Here is a 23,025-nt window from a genome sequence, read left to right as displayed (position 1 = left end):
GGGATGGCGAAAGCGTACATTAAGAGTTAGGATCGTAGTCTGAATCAATAGAGCGAGAGTTTGAGAGGAGGACTTTTAAATAACATAGTTAGTAAAGATCTTTGATTTAATTAGAATCTGGCCAATGGAACTTTGGATCACCTAAGTTAGATGAAATACATACTGATATCCGTTTGTTATTATATTTTACATAGATTTAAGATTTTAGTTTCCCCATTTATAAAAAAACCCAAATATCATTAGCCTTAGCTTTACATAGTCACTTTAGATAACGGTAGGTCGATTTATAGTCCCTGTGGATTCGATATCTTTTAAAACTACACGACACGACTGTGCACTTGCAGTTATCCCGACTAATAGACACGCAAAGTCGCGATCAAGTTTTTGGCGCCGTTGCCGGGGACTATTCAAGTCGATATCGTAACTCGCTGTTACACCGTAGAGACTAAGGAATTTTTTTTTTCTTTCTTTTCATTTACTACTATGTATCACCCAAAGTTTTTCTACAACTCCCAACAACAGTATTTCGAGGGATACCAAGAATCCCATAAATCCGACCTCGAAATACTGTTGGAAAATTTCAATGCGCCACCAATTCATTCTCACCCAAATTACCTCTACAACTCCCAATCTCAACATTTCGAGGAACCACAAGAAACCTACAATCCAAACCTCGAAACATTAATTGGGGATTACAATTCGACACTAGCTTATCCTCAACCGAATTCCCTCTACAATCACCAATCGCAACATTTTGAGGAACCACAAGAATTTTATAATTCCAACCAAACTTATCCTCAACTGAATTTCCTCTACGATCACCATGCCCAATATTTCGAGGAACCACAAGAATCCTATAATTCTAACCCCGAAGCATTAATAGAGGATTTCAATGCAACGCAAACTTATCATCAACCGAATTCTCTCTACGATCACCACGCCCAACATTTCGAGGAGTCCCAAGATTATCATAAATCCAACCTCGAAATCTTAATGGAGGAATTCATTGAAGCACAAAATCTCTCTAGGCTAGAATCTATGATGACGAAGCACCTTGAGGAAACACAAAACGCAATGCTAACTCCCTTTGAAGAACCTCAAGAATCCCATAATTTTAACTTCGAAACATCAATGGAGGATCCCGACAAGACGCTAACTCACTCTAGATTAGAAGCCATGATGGAGCACTTTGTAGAGACACAAACCGTCCAAAACCAAGAGTTTATCAAACAAAGTCTTCAAAACAATGAAACCCTTAGGCAACTGACCACTATGGTTGAGTCCCTCGCGACTCACAACATGGCATTAGAAACTCAAATCTCCCAACTTGAACAAAAGTCGCTAGGACACTTACTTGAGGAGTATATGGAAACAACCATTAGTGAAGAACAAATTGAAATTCCTGAGGAGAGTGATAATGAGATTGAGGAGAGTGATTATGAGATTGAGAAGAGTGATGATATGGTTGAGAAGAGTTCTAGTGAGAAAAGAGTGGAGATTGAGAAAAATCCACCAACACCATCTGAAAGGGAGGTTGTAGAAGAGGTAGAGAGGGAAACACCTATCGTTATTCCTCTTCCCAATACCCCACCGATTTCTTTCCCGCAAAGTTTTGTGGAAGCTAAGGTAGACTCCAAATCCATAATGTATGTGAAGATATTGGAAAATATCCACACTAATGCACCCTTATTTGAAGTCTTGCATAAAAAGAGAAATTTAAACGACCATGAAACTAAGGATATCATTAGTGGTAAGAGGGTAAGGTTAACCTTTGAGGTGGTGGATAATATCACTAAGCCCGAACTTGAAAAACTCATACTTAGGATTGATCCAGAACCGCCACCACAATTTCAAAAGAATGAACCACCCCACAGAAGAAAGAAAAGAAAATGTGAGGGATATGTGAGATGGCTTGATAAATGGCCATGGAAAACGAGGTTTACTAAAAGTTCAACCGAGGAGTCATTCTCGAGAGAACCACCTTGAGTGCTTGCACTAGTAAGCCGTCGAGCTATCGACGTTAAACAAAGCGCTGCGTGGGAGGCAACCCACGAGTTTTCAGTTTAATGTTTTCCTTTTATCGTTTGAACTTGCAGATAATAAAGATATGGATCACTTGTCACGTCTCGGCCATATCTAGGCGAAAAATCTATAGACGATCATCTCAAAGATGAATGGGTCTCCACGCACATTCCTACGAGTGTTGCTGCTGGTGGTGACACCATTGATGAGCATGATAAGAGAAGATATTTCCTTCGGACGCGGAGCAGATTTGGTTGTGATAGCCCGCCGGTAGCATCCATATAGGTTCTGTCTTTTCTTCTCCACCTTGGATCGAAACATTGAGGATAATGTTTGGTTTAAGTGTGGGGGAGAAGCTTTACCGCTTTCATTTGTTGCTTTATTGTTTTCTAGTTATGTTGTCAAGTCATTATATGTGATTTTCTGTTGTTATCGAATTTCTCAAAAATTTGAAAATTTTAACCGCCAACGAAAATTTGAATTTTGACGCATGGCATACACACTCTGAAAGTATAGAGGTTGTCACATTTAGGCATTGTTAGAAAGACTTGGAGATGTCTTCAACATCGATACCGTCCTGATACCCTAAACCCCCTCATTATGTGATATCAATTTGGATGCCCATTATGCCGAGACCTTAGGATCAAGTTTTCAAAGTAGCTCTTAAGTAGTTTATATTAGCAGTCGGCACCATCTTAAGCACAAACTACGTAGGGAGTCGATGAATATAAGTGAATGATCCTGTTTTTAAATGATTTAATTGAAGAATAACCTTCTAAGTTAGGTGACCCTCACCCGGTCATTTAGCCCAACGGTTGTTAAGCCAATAAGGATTTAATAATTAGCACCCACTGTTGGTTGGCCTAGAGGTCACTGGTACTGGGCTTGGTAGGGTGGATTACGGTCCGATCCCCCACAACCGCAGTTAGGAAAGATGGGGCTTCACCATTTAAAAAACCAGAACCCCGTGCTAAAGAAAAGAAAAGGATCATAGCCGCTAACCGATTTCCCTACTATGTGCGTGTACGGATAACGGGCTTAATGTGATTGCGCTTGAATGAAAAGAGTGAAAGGAAAAACGAGAGAGATATAGGTTGAGTTATAATGGCATAATTCGAATTGGTTTGTATAAGGAGGGAGTTTTTGAACATTGTGTCGTTACGGTATCCTTGGTGTTGATATCTATTTCCTATCGATGTAACATTTGCCTAACATAAATATGATTAGGAGTCGTGTCATCCCCTTGTTTCGAATCTTGCTTAATCATTTTCTTTCACCGTATGGTTGATTGCTTGAGGACAAGCAATGGTTTAAGTGTGGGGGTATTTGATAACACGAAAATGTATCACATATTTAGCTTGATTTACATATATTATTTCCCTATTTTATCTTAATTATGTTGCTTTATGTTGGTATTATGCTGGTATTTTCATTGTTTTAGGTTTTATGTTCGTTTTGAGGACTATTTGTGAAAAGGAAAGAAATGGAGCTAAAATCACTACTATTTGTGCCTAAAAGATGGAAAAGGGGTGCTGAAGTATGTGAGGGGTGCAAATAGGATGGACCAAGTTTGGGAGTCCAGCCCACGAAGGAGCTGAAGCTCCCACTATGAAGAAGCTGAGACGCCCGTCTAAGGGCCCAATTGCATGGAGACGCCCGTCTCCAAAGTCCAAAGGCCACGTCTCCAAGTGGGAGACGCCCGTCTCCAGTTCACAGGCACGTCTCCAAGCTCCAAGCCCACTAAGAGACGTCCGTCTCCAAAAGCACGTGGACCCCGCCACTTTCTCCATTAATTTCGTGGACAATTCCAAGTCCACTCACCCCATGATTTTCTCAACTTCCCACTATCTCCACTACTTCTCACGTGATGCTGAAAATAACTTCCATTTCCATTCACTATAAATAGAGTCTTAGCATTCATTTGAAGGCATCCAAGTTTTAGGCGCGGAAGCGCTGTTCATAGTTTTAGGCATATATTATCACTTTGTAAAAGTGGTAGTTTCTCACATTGAGGAACTACCACACCATTAGTTTTAGGCCTACAATTTATGTACTCTTGGATCACAATCTTGCCGACATTATTTCAAAGCTTCATTCAAGTTTCAAGATTTGTTTTGTTCGTAATTTAATTCAAGTTTATTTCGTCTGCTTTACTACCAGGTTTATTTATTTGCAATCATTTTAGTTTTATGTTCTTATAATATTGTTTTATCATTATTATTATAATATGGTTAGTAATTATAATTTCATGTTTAATAATTATAATTCCATGTTTAATAATTATAATTTCATGTTTGTTTCTTTAAGTATGTCTGGCTAATTTATTTAGATGTCGGTATGTAAAGTAATTTAACCGTAGGGATCCGAATTAAATTGGCTTAATTATGTTTTATTAATTATCACTTGTTTTTGGTTTGTATGTCTAATTTAATTAGTAAGTCTTAAAACCAATAGAGCGAAAGTTTGAGGGGTTAAGACGGTCAAAGGTTAAAATCAATAGAGCGAAAGTTTGAGAATCTTTAACTGGATAGTAGACATAGGACATTAGTTTTAAGGATGGCGAAAGCGTATTAAAACTAATTAGAACTTATTTATTTCCAAAAAGTGTTTTTACACCCGAGCGGGATGGCGAAAGCGTACGTTAGGGATATTAGCATGTTCCGAGTCAACAGAGCGAAAGTTTGAGATTAGGAGATTTAAGTAGATAACGACTTCATAAAACAAGCATTTTATTAATTATGTTGTTTTCAAAAAGCGTTTCTAAATCTGGTGGGATGGCGAAAGCGTACATTAAGAGTTAGGATCGTAGTCTGAATCAATAGAGCGAGAGTTTGAGAGGAGGACTTTTAAATAACATAGTTAGTAAAGATCTTTGATTTAATTAGAATCTGGCCAATGGAACTTTGGATCACCTAAGTTAGATGAAATACATACTGATATCCGTTTGTTATTATATTTTACATAGATTTAAGATTTTAGTTTCCCCATTTATAAAAAAACCCAAATATCATTAGCCTTAGCTTTACATAGTCACTTTAGATAACGGTAGGTCGATTTATAGTCCCTGTGGATTCGATATCTTTTAAAACTACACGACACGACTGTGCACTTGCAGTTATCCCGACTAATAGACACGCAAAGTCGCGATCAATTGAACCGTGGTTCTCCATTAGACCAACTAACGATCGGTTAAATATATTGACTTTTAATAATTATAATTATACAGAAAATTATAGGGATGCCCAACGGGCCAACCTTTTTTTCTAACGGACCGACAAAATATTTACTTAAATTGAACAGATATTATAGATCATATGTTTTAATGGGGCGACAGAATATAGGTTTTTTAATCCATGCCCGATGGGCCGAACCTTTTTTCCTAACGGGCCGACAAAATATTTACTTAAATTGAACCGATATTATAGATCATATGTTCTAAGGGCGACAGAATATAGGTTTTTTAATCCATATATTAACTTTTTTAAGTTTTTTAAAACATTTATCTCAATTTGTTTATAATTAAAAATCAAAATTTATTTAGTCATCTATTTTTTTAGTAAAATATTTATTTTTGACTGAACGAGACTATTTAATTTATATATCTTTTATATAATTTTATTAACCATTATTATATTATATTTATTTATTATTTATAATTACATTTGCGCGAACCGTGCGAACGCACTTTATTTTTAGAATTTAAGAATTTCAACCAGCTTTTCATCAAAATACATGTATTCAATTACAAGAAAATTTATATCATATTAATATGTCAATCAATAATAAATAGTTTTTGGTTTATTAGAAATATTCCTTATAAAATTTTGTATATTAGTATTTTAATAACTTAATACTATATATATATATATATATATATATATATATATATATATATATATATATATATATATATATATATATATATATATATATATATATATATATATATATATATATGCAAATTAAAATCTGAAGTTTTAATAATTGTAATTATAATTATAATATTTATTTAAGGAAAGAAAATATATTTATTTTTAACTATGACATTTACTATTATAATAACGTATGATACTCACAACAAATCAGAGCATTTATAATAAAATTATTAATTGATTGTTGTAATAAATTAATTCATGCCGTTCTATTTTAATATTATTAATTTATTACAAAATCACTAATTTATTTAATAAAATATTTTTTTATATTTTATTTTATCGCAATCCTTGATTAAACTGAATCTGTTATACAAAAGAATAGATTGATCTTATATTATTGGGTAGGTATTAGTTGTAAAATTAAAGGACCCAATAGAGGTAATCGTCTTTTCTATTGAGTTTAGGTGATAATCATTTATTTTATAGGTAAGTGTAGGTAATTATTAATTGTATCAACAAGGCTAAATTCATTTTATAGAAAATTTTAAGAAAGTGTCATTGGGAATATGTAGTTTTAGGTGATAATAATTAATCGTCTTTTTTAATATCGGTAATTATTATTGTTTTTTAAGAAATTATTCATCTACTATTATAATAACTACTATCATAATAAAAAAAATTCATGTCTACCAAAATTAATTTCATTTCCAAGTTTAAACTAATATTTTAATCCGATTTGCATGCTTTCAATTATCTTTTTCATCGTTAACTCATATTAACATGCCTTATATTTTTAATATTTGACAATATTAAAAACCGCCAATTTTTCCGGTTCACACCGGTTCAATGGCATATCTGATCCAGGAATCGAACCAGACCGGTTACCTGGCCGGTTCCCGGTTCAACCGGTCCGACCGGCCGGTCCAATCCGATTTTTAAAACACAGTTTTTATCAACAAATTAATAATAATACTATATAATAATAATAAGTATAATTATACAGAAAATTATAGGGATGCCCAACGGGCCAACCTTTTTTCTAACGGGCCGACAAAATATTTACTTAAATTGAACAGATATTATAGATCATATGTTTTAATGGGACGACAGAATATATGTTTTTTAATCCATGCCCGATGGGCCGAACCTTTTTTCCTAACGGGCCGACAAAATATTTACTTAAATTGAACAGATAGTATAGATCATATGTTCTAAGGGCGACAGAATATAGGTTTTTTAATCCATTTATTAACTTTTTTAAGTTTTTTAAAACATTTATCTCAATTTGTTTATAATTAAAAATCAAAATTTATTTAGTCATCTATTTTTTTAGTAAAATATTTATTTTTGACTGAACGAGACTATTTAATTTATATATCTTTTATATACTTTTATTAATCATTATTATATTATATTTATTTATTATTTATAATTACATTTGCGCGACCCGTGCGAACGCACGGGTCTCTTGCTAGTTTTAACTATAGCAAATCAAATCAAATCAAATATATTATAAATAGTTCATGCTTATATGTATCTCAACAAATTACACATCTTTAAAAAATTTATATATATATATATATATATATATATATATATGTATATATATATATATATGTATATATATATATATATATGTATATATATATATATATATATATGTATATATATATATATATATGTATATATATATATATATATATATATATATATATATATATGGCATATCATATGAGAATGATATATTTATATGAGAATGTGAGAATGAATCTGAACCATTGAATTTTAAATAAATGGTGGAGATTATGGGTGGATCTTTTTTTCTCTCTCCTACATCATTTATTTCAAAATCTATGAGAGAGAAAAAAGATTCACATATAATCTCCACCATTTATTTTAAAATTCAATGGTTCAGATTCATTCTCACATTCTCATATAAATATTGCATTCTCATATGATATGCCATATATATATATATATATATATATATATATATATATATATATATATATATATATATATATATATATATATATATATATATATATATATATATTAGTCCACAAGGACTAATGCGAAGTGATAAGAAAGTGAACGTGGAAGGTGTTTTTTCATAACCACCTTAAGCAAAGAACTATGCTCTCGGAGGGAGGTATTATTTGTTGTCCAAATCAATCAGGCGATTGTTTGCACTATATGTCACACTTTTCGCAGACGGTTTTAACAACTCTCATTATATAAGAGAGAAAATGTGTCGTTCTCATGTATTCAAATCCCTTCACACTCATATTACTTTTCAGTTTCTCACTGACTATGACTTTGAAGTGTTAACCTTGCATGTCAGCCCCCTCTCCACGGTACTGGAATCAAGACCACCACAACAGGCATTATTATGTTATTTCACTGATCATTTCTAGTTCTAAACTGAATAGTGGATCAGTATGTGGGAATTGACTTCTGATTCCCACGAAATTTCACTTTCATATTTCTTTTAATTCAAAAATTCAGATCTTCTTTCTAAAGGTCCAAATTTCCATCTCGATCTTTCTCCTTGATGCTTCAACATATTCCTTAGCCAGAGACATACTCATATTCATCAAGCATTATGGCATCCAAATCCACCCAATATTTCGTTCAATTTCAAGTTGCATCTGCAACTGCTGATGAGTGTTAGGCCTTCTGCTCCTTCTCGGGTAGAAAACAATTTAGTTTTGGTGGATTTTCATTTTAACCCAACGCAACAATATCCTGCTCCACCGAGAGGTAGCCATTGAGCATTTCAAGCTCTCTTGTACTTCAGATATGCACAACAAATTCACTAAGGAGAATCATCATATCAACCTCATCCACCGCCAGTTATGCTTAGGCAAGAAATGTTATTTAATATTTAATTGTTTCATTCTAATATTGGAAAATAGGGAGTCACCGGGTTGTTGAATAGCATTTATATGCTGGTGCACCAATAGAATTCATGATTCTTAACGTATAGGTTATTCATAATTGAAGAGAGTATGTAACATGTGACACCAGAGAATAACATTATAAAAAAGCGGTATCTCAGTCAATCAAGTCGTTGTACCTGATGTAAATTCCACTAAGGAAACATCACCACGGGGATAAACCTCAAGGTCTCCAACCTAAGCGCGGCATCGAAGACATAAAACTCGTTCACCTAACCTTGAAGGGATAGGCGATAGCCATACCCCCCCCCCCTCACTTAAGATTTGTCGTCCTCATCATTCACCAGTGTTGCATCCTCAAACGAGGGAAAACTACAATGAAGAGATTTAGATCCAAAGCAGAAAAAAGAACCTAAGGTCTGCTTGTATCCCCGGTATCAGGATTCTAAGGTCTGTATAAAAGCCTCCAAAGCAATAGATCTATAATGAAATCGTGGATCCATACAAGCACATTGAGCATGTGGATAACTAGATGAGCTACTACCATACTCAATGAGCCATAAAGTGCAAGCTCTTTGCACTAACCCTAGCGGAAGCCACAATGACGTGGTTCAAGATCCTCCCAGATGGGAACATTGACTCATAAAAGGATCTATGTGGTCCTTCACCGTCTGGTTTACTGCCCTAAAGCAGCAACCAACGAGCATGAACGTACTTGGAGGGGTCACTCAACGGAAAAAAAAGAAACCCTATATAAAAATATCGACCGTTTCACAAAAGTAGCAGATGCAATGGGAGGCACAAATGAAGGATTGAAGTGTTGGATGTTTAAGAAGGGATAGAGTTCAAACTATATATTCTGCAAGAAGTTGGTGCTCGAAGAAGCTTGTAGCCGAAGTGGTTGAATAAATAGATCACAACCCTATATAAATTATGAAGATTAGATTCTGGATAAAAAGGAGCGAGAGGCCGGGGAGCAAGGGACATTGATCACAATTGGGTAAAAAAAAGACAGTGTCCGACTTAGAGGAGAAGGGGAACTCATACCATGGTTAATGTTTAAAGCCTACATTTCCCTGAACACTTAGAGAGCAGGAGACATAGAGAGAGAGAGAGAGAGAGTTTTTAAAGAATGTGCAAACACATAGACATCATTAATTTTCCAAATTAATCACACAGTTGTCCACACTATGTAACGTACTCCTTGAATACGATTTTAACTGCTCCCATTATATAATAGAGAAAACACATCATTCTCAAGTATTCATATTCAATCCCACTTTCACCTTACTTCTCATTCTTTCATTGGATTATGAATTCGAGTGTTAACCTTATAGGTCAGCTATCTTTCCTACGGATGTCAACGGGGCATGAAATGCATGAAGGATGCTTCCTAGCTTCCCGCCCAACTCGTAACACCCGAGGCCGAATAAGGAAAGAAGTGGTTGCATCGCCACATTAAAATGAGAGGGATCATGAGGCTATGCATGGAAGGGACTGCATAGTTGAAGGAATGCATATAAGGATTGATAGTTTCTACCTATATCAACAAGATGCATCTTCTTTTCGGTAGTTCGTTCCATAAGAATTCCATAATTAAGCTTGCTTGACTTGGAGCAATTTTGGAATGGGTGGCCTTTTGGGAACTTTCTCGGAAAGAGTGTGAGTGAGGACAAATCATGCTGAAAAGACCAGTATTGGTTTGTGGGATCAATCGATAATCCTGAAAGCAATTTGAGGCATTACAAATAGTATCAGAGCCATACCTCTCCTAGTACGACGTGGTTCGAGGACGAACGATGCGGAAGTTGGTGCACATGTAACACCCGAGGTCGAAAAAGGTGAGGAGTGGTTGCACCGCATGTAACACTTGAGGGCGAAGGGGGCAATGGTGGCCGCCACATCGGAATGAGAGGGATCCTGAGGCTATGCATAGAAGAGACTGCATAGTTGAAGGAATGCATATAAGGATTGATAGGTACTACCTATATCAACAAGATGCATATTTTTTTCGGTAGTCTGTTCCATAAGAATTTCACAGTTAAGTGTGCTTGACTTGAGCAATTTTGGAATGGGTGACCTTCTGGGAAGTTTCTCAAAAAGCGTATGAGTGAGGACAAATCATGCTGAAAAGACCCGTGTTAGTTTGTGGGGTCAGTCGATAATCCTGAAAGCAATCTGGGGCGTTACAAATGGTATCAGAGTCAGACCTCTCCTAGTACAATATGGTTCGAGGAAGAACCATGCGGAAGCTGGTGGGCACGTAACACCTGAGGATGATGAAGGTGAGGAGTGGTTGTACTGCATGTAACACCTGAGGGCGATGGGGGCAAGGGTGGTCGCCACATCGGAATGAGAGGGATCTTAAGGCTATGCATGGAAGGGATTACATAGTTGAAGGAATGCATATAAAGATTGATAAGTACTACCTATACCAACAAGATGCATCTTCTTTTTTATAGTTCGTTTCATAAGAATTCCACAATTAAGCGTGCTTGACTTGGAGCAATTTTGGGAAGGGTGACCTTCTGAGAAGTTTCTCAGAAAGCGTGTGAGTAAGGACAAATCATGCTGAAAAGACCCGTGTTGGTTTGTGGGGTCAGTCGATAATCTTGAAAGCAATCTGGGATGTTACACTACTCGCCAATTTTTCTTTGTCCCCGATCCCCGCCACTAAGAAATATTTTTTCCCATCTTGTTCCCACAAATCCCCACGATACACATAGAGATCCATGAACATCGAATCTTAAAAAAATCTATAATTTTCAATTAAAACTATGACCCAAACATTTCGTTATTTTTTCCTATTATAAAAAATACATGTATTTTGCATCTTTCATTTTTTTTAAAATAAAAATGCATATTGCATCAATAACAACAACAACAAAAATGCAAAAAGCACTTGCAATTGCTAACATTTTTTGTCAAAAATAAAAACATCCAACAGAACATGTTGCTACCATGCGTAATCATACAAAATTTCATAACCAACATATCACATAATGTATATAAAAAGTAGAAATTAGAATTGTCAAATATTCAACAAAAAGAACTGCCGATAAGTATTCCACAATGCATAGCAAAATAGAATTGGATGATAATCTAAAATATCAAAGCAACTATCCATCAACAATATACAAATAAAGTTACTTTGAATAAAGTTAATATAAATAAACGAAAAATATTAAACAATTATCTAAAAAAATCAGGATATCATCTCCATCTTTCTGACTTTTCCTATGAGGTATTCATCATCATTCCACAATTTTGCTTCACTTTCTTTGTCCTACAAATATTAAGCACATAATCATATCTACAAACACAAAAATTATTCTAAAACTAGATATTAGTCGACAATAATATTTACATTATATCATCATCATCCATATCTTCACCAACACATTCGAATGAAGTAAATGTCTTTGAATAATCTAAACCTATTAAATAAAATAACTAAAGTACATTAAAAAGTAATTATCTATAACTATATATAAAGATGATACATATTTTTTGGCTGACCTATTTTTTATTCCCAAAATACCCTTTATTTTCTTTTCTAATCAATAACAAAAATACAATTAACAATTGATAACTTATCCATGGCAAGCCATGGCAAGCATTTGAATTTAATAACTTTCATATTTCAAAACACAAGTATCAGTTACTTTCTTAAGAATCAATCTAACTGCTTTCCATCTACTTCTCTCATTTATTTATTCTCAAACTCCTCTCACAAAAATTCTATCACACAACCATACTCTTGCTGCCCAAAAAGAAAAACTATTCATTTAGTTTGGCTATTTTTACTCATAAGTACCACTCATTCTATTCAAAACATTCATACATTAAAAAGTAATTGAAAGATTCTCTCTAATTTGTATACTCTTTCTTAACCAAATGCAAGAAATGAAGTTACTATATATGAGTTAAGAAAATCCATGCATTGAGATCAAAGAAACAAACAAAGAAGAACGAATCTTAAGTATGTATATATTTTTGAATCATGCAAATATTTTTGAATAACTTAAAATTTTTCAATGAACATAATTTCTTGCATATAAATATGAGGGAACCCGTTTATATACTGATAAATTTGAATGAACATGTGAGGGAACTAAAATATAAATTTGATATATCTAATATTGATATTAATGTGTATAACTTAGAATGAGTATAACAGATATTTTACTCTCATTATTCTATTTTTATTTCATAGGACAAGAATTAAATAAAAATATTTTTATTGGACAGAGAATCAACATGTAATTGATGTGAGTGTGTGTGCGTGTGTGTGAGAGATATGAATATAATAAAAAGAGCGGACAAACGGGCATGAGAATGCATGTTTGAACGCTAGTGATTATAACAATGATAAATAGAGATGAATTCAATATTAAATATTTTACCTTGTATTTCTTTTTTTGGTGCCAATTTTAGATGCAGGGGCGGATCTTTGTGTTACATAGAGGGGACTCTTGCCCCCACAAGATAAAAAAATATTATTTTAGTAAACCTATAAAAATTGCTCCCCAGTAATATTATATATTGGTTACTCTAATAAAAACTCACAACAAAGTTTATTACTAATTTTTAATATCCTAACATCTCCTTCAGTAATTTTATATGGAAGTTTTTATTTTTCATATTAAATTAGCTGTCTTTTATAATAATATTGAAACCTATCAAAACTAAAATTATCATGTATTTTTATTGAAATTATATTTTTTATTTATTTATTAAATTAACTTTAAATTTTAATTTAATAATAAATATATATTTTTATTGAAGTTATGTTGAAAGACCATATGATATTTTTTATATTGTTAAAAGAAAAAATACATATTAATATTTAGATTTTTTTTAATCATAAAACTATGTATTATGCAAAAGCTTATAATATTTTTTTGTTTTGAGAAGTATTGTAAATTTTTTTTTTTAATTTGTTGTCCCCACAAAAAAGAAGTTATGGATCTGCCATTATTTAGTGTATATTACAGTCTATAAAGTGTCTTTCTTCGATCTACTATGTTGTGGAGTTATAACACAACACTAGTACTAAAGGTAAACTTTAAAGCAACTCTAGAGATATGGACTCCTATAAAGTATCTTGTAATATTTTGCAAACTTGGATCAAAAGGTTAAAAAGTATCTTGCAAAAGTTTAAATAGTAAAAACATTCTTTCTCAATTAATTCACCTTACTTGAACCAAATGCTACTAAGTATCAAGTTCTTATTTGATACTTTTTCATCTTTCAATTTTTCCTCACTTCTCACTCTTTCACTCACCATTTCTCTTTCCTACATTTTTTCACTTTCCTTTCAATTTTTTTCCTTCTATTTTCTCGTTCCCTTTTTATTTTTCTAAGTATAAATAAATAAATTGAATCTTTTAAATTGAACAAAGAGCACCACATAAAAATTTACTCAACCGAAAACATAATTATTTTATGATTTATTAAAAAAATTAGGCTTAATTACACTTTGGTCCCCCTATTTTCATATTTTCACAGTTTTAGTCCTTTCATTTTAAAATCCAACTTTCTGGTCCCTAAACTTTACCTCACTCGAGATTTTGTTGGTACCCCTCCAATTTTACATAGTTGGAAGTGATGATTGGGATTAAAAAAATATTTTTAATTACCTGGCATTGGTGACTGGATTATTTTATTACTTAATATTTTTTATTAACTATTAAATTAATTAATAATTTTAATTATTCTTTTTTAAATTAATAAATAATTAATTCTTAAAAGATATATTATGGGCCAAGCTTATTTGGCCCACTCATTCACTTTTTAATTTTTAATCTTTTTATGGGTTAGACTTTATAAACACTAAATATTGTTCTTATAAAACCAATGTGGGACATAATAACAACACTACTTCCCTATTCTTCTTCAACCACATAACAACATCATCTTCATCAACAACCTAATCCAACCATACATACATGCAAATGAAAGTCCAAATCGAATTAGTGGTTCTTTAATTAATAAAAGTCCAAATCTACTCGGTTCTCAATTTTTCATCAGATACATAAACAAATAACTGCATAAGCATTAACCACACATCCAAAGCAGCAATGAAAGTCAAAATCAACAATAACCAACCCTATTATCCTAAACCTCCTTGTTCTCACATTTTCAATTCCAACAAAAAAAAACTGAAAATTGATAAAAGAACACAAAAAATAGAGGAGATAAATAAATGAATCTAAAGAAAAAGAGTGAAAAGAAAAAAAAGAGATTGATTACATTGAATATGAGATCTTTGTTATCGGAAAAGAGAGCGAGACCTCCCCGAAAATGAATAACCCATGTTAGAAGTAACAGAAGGATGAGAACTTCAACTCTATCATTAAAGAAAAGAATTTAGAAAGTGTACACCCTCAATTAAATGGATCCCAAATCCACTGTATATTTGGATTAGGTTGTTGATGAAGATGATGTTGTTAGTGAAGATAATGTTGTTGTGTGGTTGAAGAAGAACAGGGAAGGAGTGTTGTTATTATGTCCCACATTAATTTTTTAAGAACAATATTTTGTGTTTATAAAGCCTAACCCATAAAAAATTTTAAAATTGAAAAGTGAATGAGTGGGACAAATAAGCTTGGCCCATAATAAATCTTTTAAGTATTAATTAATTTAATAGTTAATAAAAAATATTAAGTAATAAAATAATCCAGTCACCAATGCCACGTAATTAAAGAAATTTTTTTAATCCCAATCATCCCTACCAACTATGCAAAATTGGAGGGGGACCAACAAAATCTCGAGTGAGGTAAAGTTTATGGACCAGAAAGTTGGATTTTAAAATGAAGGGACTAAAACTGTGAAAACATGAAAATAGAGGGACCAAAAGTGTAATTAAGCCATTATGAGCAAAATACCGATTTTATTGTCTTTATTTAAGACAGAAAATTCTTATTTTAAATTATTAATATTTTTATTTTTCTCACTGATCACTATCAATACCTATTTTATTTTAATTAATAATTGTCTTTATTTGAGACACAAAATTCTTATTTTCAAATGTCAAAATTTTTATTTTTCTCACGGGCCACTATCACCAAAATATCGATTTTATTTTAATTAACAATTGTGTTTATTTGAGACAAACAATTCTTATTTTTAAATGTCAAAATTTTTATTTTTCTCATAGGCCACAATGAGCAAAATACCTATTTTATTTTAATTAACCATTATTTTTATTTGAGACACAAAAATTTTATTTTTAAATGTCAAAATTTCTATTTTTTTCACGGGCCACTATCAGCAAAATACATATTTTATTTTAAGGCTAAATTACAGTTTTGGTCCCCCTATTTTGTCTTATTCACGAATTTAGTCCCCCTATTTCAAATTCAAACAGTTTTGGTCCCCCTATTTTATATTTAAACAGTTTTAGTCCCCCTTTCATATTTTTTCAAAGAAAATCGATGAGATTTTTTAATTTTTAACTTATATTTTTATTTAAAAAATTTATTAATAAGTTTATATACGATGATTTGTCATCTTTCACAAATAATTTGTCATTTAAAAAGTGAAAATATCGTTAATTTCAAGTAAAAAAGTATGAAAGGGAATCAAAATTGTTTAAATCTTAAATAGGGAGACCAAAACTGTTTAAATTTAAAATAGGGGGACTAATTTCGTGAATTCGAAAAAAATAGGGGGACTAAAACTGTAATTAAGTCTTATTCTAATTAACAATTGTCTTTGTTTGAGATACAAAAATTTTATTTTCAAATGTCAAAATTGAATTTATATTATTATTATTATTATTATTATTATTATTATTATTATTATTATTATTATTCATTATATAATTAACAATTGTCTTTGTTTGAGACACAAAATTTTTATTTTCAAATGTTAAAATTGAATTTATATTATTATTATTCATTATATAATTAAATAATTCATGTCAAATGTACATAAAAACGTAGAAGCAGATAAAAATGCATAAGCAAAATACATTTTGATGTTACACAACAAAAAAAAAAAGCTAAGAATAATCGAACTTGGTGAGCGTTAATGTCAAAAGACACAGAATAAAATTTAGAAGATATTATTCAAATCAGGGCCGATAATGTTTAACTTATATTGTTTTCTTTTTTTCTTCAAAATTATGTTTTAATCCATGAAATATTTTTATGGGCTTTAGAATTGTTTTCTCACGTGTCCATTATGTGTCTTCTTCTTATTTTTGGGACACATGTCTTTGTTTCTGACACTTGTCGTACGGATGTCTGACGCGTGACAGACACCGACACATGGACACCCGAGTTGCAAGCAGTGATTATGCTTTGTAGTATTTAGAATAAATGGAAGATCAAAGTATTTTAGATCTTATTTCTAATTAATGGTTTAAAAACCACTTTTGAAAACATTTCATTACATGAGTTAAATTTTGATGAACATTCTAATCTCTATCCTTCTGTGAGAATGGAATTTGACACCCCTAGTGAAGTTAAAGAATTTTATACTTCATTTGCTAAGAATGAAATTCTTTAACTTCACTAGGGGTGTCAAATTCCATTCTCACACAAGGATATAGATTAGAATGTTCATCAAAATTTAACTCATGTAATGAAATATTTTCAAAAGTGGTTTTTAAACCATTAATTAGAAATAAGATCTAAAATACTTTGATCTTCCATTTCTTCTAAATACTACAAAGCATATATATATATATATATATATATATATATATATATATATATATATATATATATATATATATATATATATATATATATATATATATATATATATATATATATATATATATATATATATATATATATATATATATATATATATATATTCTAATGAAGGTAAGCATACAATAAAGAGTATCACGAAGAATAATATGATGTTTTCATGGGAAAAACAAATAAAAAATGCGTAACTTTTAGAATTGAATTATCACATATATTTCTAAAAGCATGGAAAAGAAGTAAATGGATTATCAAAACCTTCAATAATGCCCATAATCATGTCATGATTACCCCTTAAGAGTGTGAGTCATCTTGGGTGTCATAACAAAATAAGTATGACCGCTAAAAGTTTCGTTGAGCAGTTTCATGAAGGAGTGTCTGAAAAGGTTGTTGCAATATTAAATAGTGGCGATGAGATGATATGTATTTTTCTAATAGATATTATTGTAATGATCTTAGAAATATTGATATTGGAGATGTTCAAGTTGTTTTCAACTTTCGTTAGACCAAGCAAGCTGAGAATCCTAATTTTTTAATGTAATACAATGTGATGATGAAGATAGAACAGTTAATTTTATTTTGGTGGATGAAAGATCTAAAATGGGTTACAATATTTTTTGATATGTTGTTACATTCTGATACAACATATAATACATCATGCCATTTATTCCCTTGAATTTTTATTTCTAATCTATCTTATTTGGATGCACTTTGTTGCAAGATTAGACATAAAAATCTTTTGAATGACAATTTCAAACTTAGCTAGAGGCAATGAATGGAAAAAGTCTCGTGTCAATAATAATATATCAAGATTTAGTAATGCAAGCAGTAATAGTTAAGGTATTTCTAAATACTCGTCACTGGTTATACTTGTGGCACATCCTCAAAAAGTTTTATGACAAGTTTTCTTTTATATATATATATATATATATATATATATATATATATATATATATATATATATATATATATATATATATATATATATATATATATATACTACAAAAAAATAAGAATGTGAGTATGATATGATATCATACATTCATAATTCACCATCCATTGAAGTTTTGAAGAGAATTCTAAGCATATAACGATCGACTATGATTTGATTTGAAAGAGAACAAGTGGCTTCGTCGATCGTACAATATAAGACACTTGTGGATACCTATTTATAATATAAACACTTTCTTTTTTTGGGATGAACACTACACAAAAGAGCGGGAGCATTATTTTGTTAATTCCTATATTGCATACAGGATTTTGTAGTGAAATTTGACAAGGAGATGAATAGTCGGTATGGAAGACAAAAAAAGAGGATTTCGAAACAAGACACAAATCACGTATCTTTGATATTAAATAAAAATTTGAGGAGCATGCATCATTAGTTTATACATGAATTATTTTAGAAAAGTTTCAGGATGAACTTGTAAAGATAAATCAATTTACATAGGAGAAAATTGAAAAAAAGATGGATCTTAATAGAAATACGTAGTATCTAGTTGTTTTAACTCTCGAGACACATTCATTGTCTATGTAGATATTAATACATATGTTGCTAATGGTCGTTACACATTCATTGTCTATGTAGATGTGTTAACATATATGTTAATTGTAGTTAGTTCATGAAAATATTATGAATGTATATGTAGATATTAACACATATGTTGTTAATTGTCGTTAGTTCATGAAAATATTATGTAGAGATATCTTAGTGGTTTTCCAATGCAAAAATAATATTGACATTCCAAGTTGTTATATTTGAAGAGTTGGAAAAAAGATGCTAAAAAAAATGTTGTACTTCCAATAAAAATGACTATATTTGAAAGAAAAAAACACTAATCCAGTTAGTTACGTAAAGACATCAACATTATCTCAAACTATAAAATGAATTAGAAAAGAGTGATGGTATATGTAGCGAACACTTTTTCACGTGAATATCAAGACCACTTGTTACTAGATGAAAAATGGAAGAATCCATCGCCAAACTATCATTTCAAGCATTCTGCACGATCGTTTAGCTCACTCCAATTGAAATTATGTGAAATTATATCATCAATTTAATTCAACTAAATGCAATTTCATAAACATTGTAGTAACAATTTAAAAATCTATGGAAGGTGAGTCTGATTTTCAGGCAATGACAACCACTATGAAATTATTATTGATGGATAAAGTGGTCGTGTGAGGTTGTGATTTTGTAAACGTGAAATAATATTGGAGAGTAACTTGTCATTTGAAGTGATAAGATAAATAATTAATTACTTAAATAATACATTACGTTGTTCTATGTAATTCGTGACACATTTGTGATGCCAATTTCGAAATATAATAAGCATTACTCATTAGAAAATGAAGCATGCATCACACCAAAATTATTTATACTTGAAAAATTAATGCTCCGAAAAAATTGGGTATTACGAATATGTTAATTCATCTTAATGCTATAAGATCATTATAAGAAAATAGATGTAATTACCAAGTAGTCCTATGTCAGAATAAAACTCCATATATTATGTCTGTTGTGTCTATTATGGAAATAACATGTATGTCAGAATCAGAATAAAACTCCATATATTATGTCTGTTGTGTCTATTATGGGAATAACATGTTAAAAAGGTTCGATTTGAATGGAGATCAATAATTAGAATGTTTGAATATAAATAGAGAGTAAATTTTTAAATTTCTTTTTCATATTAATATTTATGAATTGGATATTAATATATTGAGGAATGCTAAGCACAGTCGCTTGCACAGTCTCTTTTAACCACTCGTCGGTTCATTCGCCCACGTTTCATTATTATTTTTTCCTGTACTTATAACCGACTCTCTAAAACATGTATTTTTTAAATGAATAATAATATTTTTTATTAATATCTAAAACGAAACGTTTCATTTTTTTCGCGGGTATCTAAAACTCTTAATGCTAAAGCCAAAGTCTATGATGCAACTGCTACTGACACCCTTTCATTTACAAAGTCATCATTTTGCCATTTTAGAAGAAGGTGGAGATAGCAGCAAGAGGAAAATAACTTTTCATCTTTAAGGTACTATTCATAAACTGCCTTCTTTTTATATATATAATAAACTATTGAGATTGTTCTTTAATTTCTATATATAATAGAGATATGCTGTTGATTTTTTCTTCAGTTTATCAATTAATAAAAATTGTTTTTTTCTTTTCTTTAAGGTTCAATTTATCATATAGAAATTATTTTGATAGCATCCATTTTTCTGTGATTATTAATCAATAAATTACTATTTTTATGTATATATATTAGGAATTAATGGAACACATTGATGAAATTGAAGAGTGTGTTGCTAATAACTGTCAATAATGAATCGTATGTTGGTGATTTGGAGGTTAACAATGTTCAAGAACCTTACATTGAATGGAATTTGAGTCTAAGGAAGATGCTTATTCTTTCTATGCATGTTATGCTAAATGTGTCGAATTTGGTGTATGCACTAAAAGTAGTCGTCGTTCAAAAGTTTCTAAACAATTTATTGATGTGAAATACGCTTGCACAATATATGGGAAAAAGCGAGAGTCTACCGCACAAAATCCACGTCCTTGTTTGAAGGTGGAATGCGAAGCTGGCTTACATATTAAAATAAAGTGCGACGGAAAATGGGTCGTCCATGACTTCATCAAAGATCACAATCATGATATTTTTGCAACATATGCTCATTATTTTCCTTGTCATAGAAGCATCAATAAGTCTCAAAAGCAATGTATTGAAACTTTGCAAAATGTTAGCGTCAAAACAAGTCAAATTTATGCAGCAATGGCCAAACAACATGGAGGATATGAGAAAGTTGGTTGCTTGGAGAAAGATATTAGAAATCATTTAGATAAGGATCGTCGTTTGTCTTTAGAATCAGGAGATGCAAATACAATGTTAGAGTGTTTTATGCTTATGCAAGAAGAAAATTCAAAATTCTTTTTATGCAATTGATTTGGATAACGACGGACGCTTAAAAAATGTATTTTGGGTGAATGCAAATGGTAGAAATGATTATCAAGATTTTGGAGATGTGATATCATTTGATACAACCTATATCACAAACAAATATAAAATGCCATTTGCTCCCTTCATTGGTGTGAATAATCATTTTTCAGTCAAGATTGCTTGGTTGTGCATTACTAGCAAATGAGTCTTATGAGACTTTTGTATGGTTGATGAAAACATGGCTTAGGGCAATGGGTGGAAAGCCTCCAAATGCAATAATTACCGACCAAGACAGAGCAATGAAACTGGCTATTAAAGAGGTATTTCCAAATGTGCGACACCGTTTTTGTCTTTGGCATATACTTAGAAAGGTGCCCGAGAAGCTCAATCATGTAATACGAAAAAGGGAGGATTTTATGGGATATTTTAACACATGCATTTACAAATCTCGTTCAATACAATTGTTTGAAGATAAATGGAAGGACATGGTAGAAAAATTCCAACTATCGGAGGATGGTTGGATTCAATCTTTATATGAAGAACGTGAACATTGGGTTCCTGTTTACATGAAAGATATATTTTTTGGTGGGTTGTCAACAACTCAAAGATCAGAGAGCATCAACTCTTTTTTTGACAAATATGTAAGCAAGAAAACAACTTTGAAGGAATTTGTTGAAAAATATAAAGTTGCTTTGCAAGATAGAGAAGAAGCGGAAATGCAAGCTGATTTTAATACATGGCACAAGCAACCCGCTCTTAAAACTCCATCACCTTTTGAGAAGCAAATGTCAAATATTTATACACATGAAGTATTCAAAAAATTCCAAGTTGAAGTCATGGGATTATCCGGATGTCATCTTATGAATAAGGTAGATAACCAACTCAACTCTTTTACAATATTTGACTTTGAGAAAAATGAAGAATTTGTTGTAGAGTGGAATGCAACGAAAGTGGAAATTTCTTGTGTATGTCACTTGTTTGAGTATAGTGGATATCTTTGTAGACACTCATTAATGGTCCTCCAATCTAATGGTGTCTTTAGTGTCCCGTCACACTATATATTAAGAAGATGGACAAAGGATGTTAGAAGTCTACACAAAATAAAAATGAATGAAGATACTTGTTCCAATAAGGATACATATGATCTTTTATATCAAAAGGCTTTCCAATTGTTGGAGGAAGGATCATTGAGTAATGAGAGTTTTAACTTTGCATATCGTTCACTTGAAGATGCCTTGAAACAATGTGCAATCATTAATCAATCGATGAATAATAACAAAGAAAGTGTATGGAAGAACAAATTACTCGAGAAGAAACTACTTGATCCAAAAGTGTCAAAAACAAAAGGGGCTCCGAGAAGAATAAAGAGTGGGATTGAGAAAGGTCATAAGAAAATATGTACTGGTAGAATGAAAAAGGTTAGACTTTATTAATTTTTTTGTGATTTCTTTCATCTCTATTTAACATAATTTCTAATTATTATCTCTTTGTTTATGTGAAAATGAAGCCTGCACTTGTTGAAAAAGAAGCAATTAGTCCACTTGTTAATAAATGA

At 31.4% G+C, this 23,025-nt stretch overlaps 1 pseudogene; it reads left to right on the top strand.

Moving 5' to 3' along the window:
• Positions 1–20,817: 20,817 nt before the first annotated feature.
• Positions 20,818–23,025, top strand: LOC131598563 (protein FAR-RED IMPAIRED RESPONSE 1-like; annotated as a pseudogene).

Source organism: Vicia villosa, linkage group LG4, assembly GCF_029867415.1.
Source record: "Vicia villosa cultivar HV-30 ecotype Madison, WI linkage group LG4, Vvil1.0, whole genome shotgun sequence".
Lineage (NCBI taxonomy): Eukaryota > Viridiplantae > Streptophyta > Magnoliopsida > Fabales > Fabaceae > Vicia > Vicia villosa.
The sequence above is the reverse complement of the archived record's forward strand: the minus strand, read 5'-3'. Positions and strand labels throughout refer to the sequence as shown.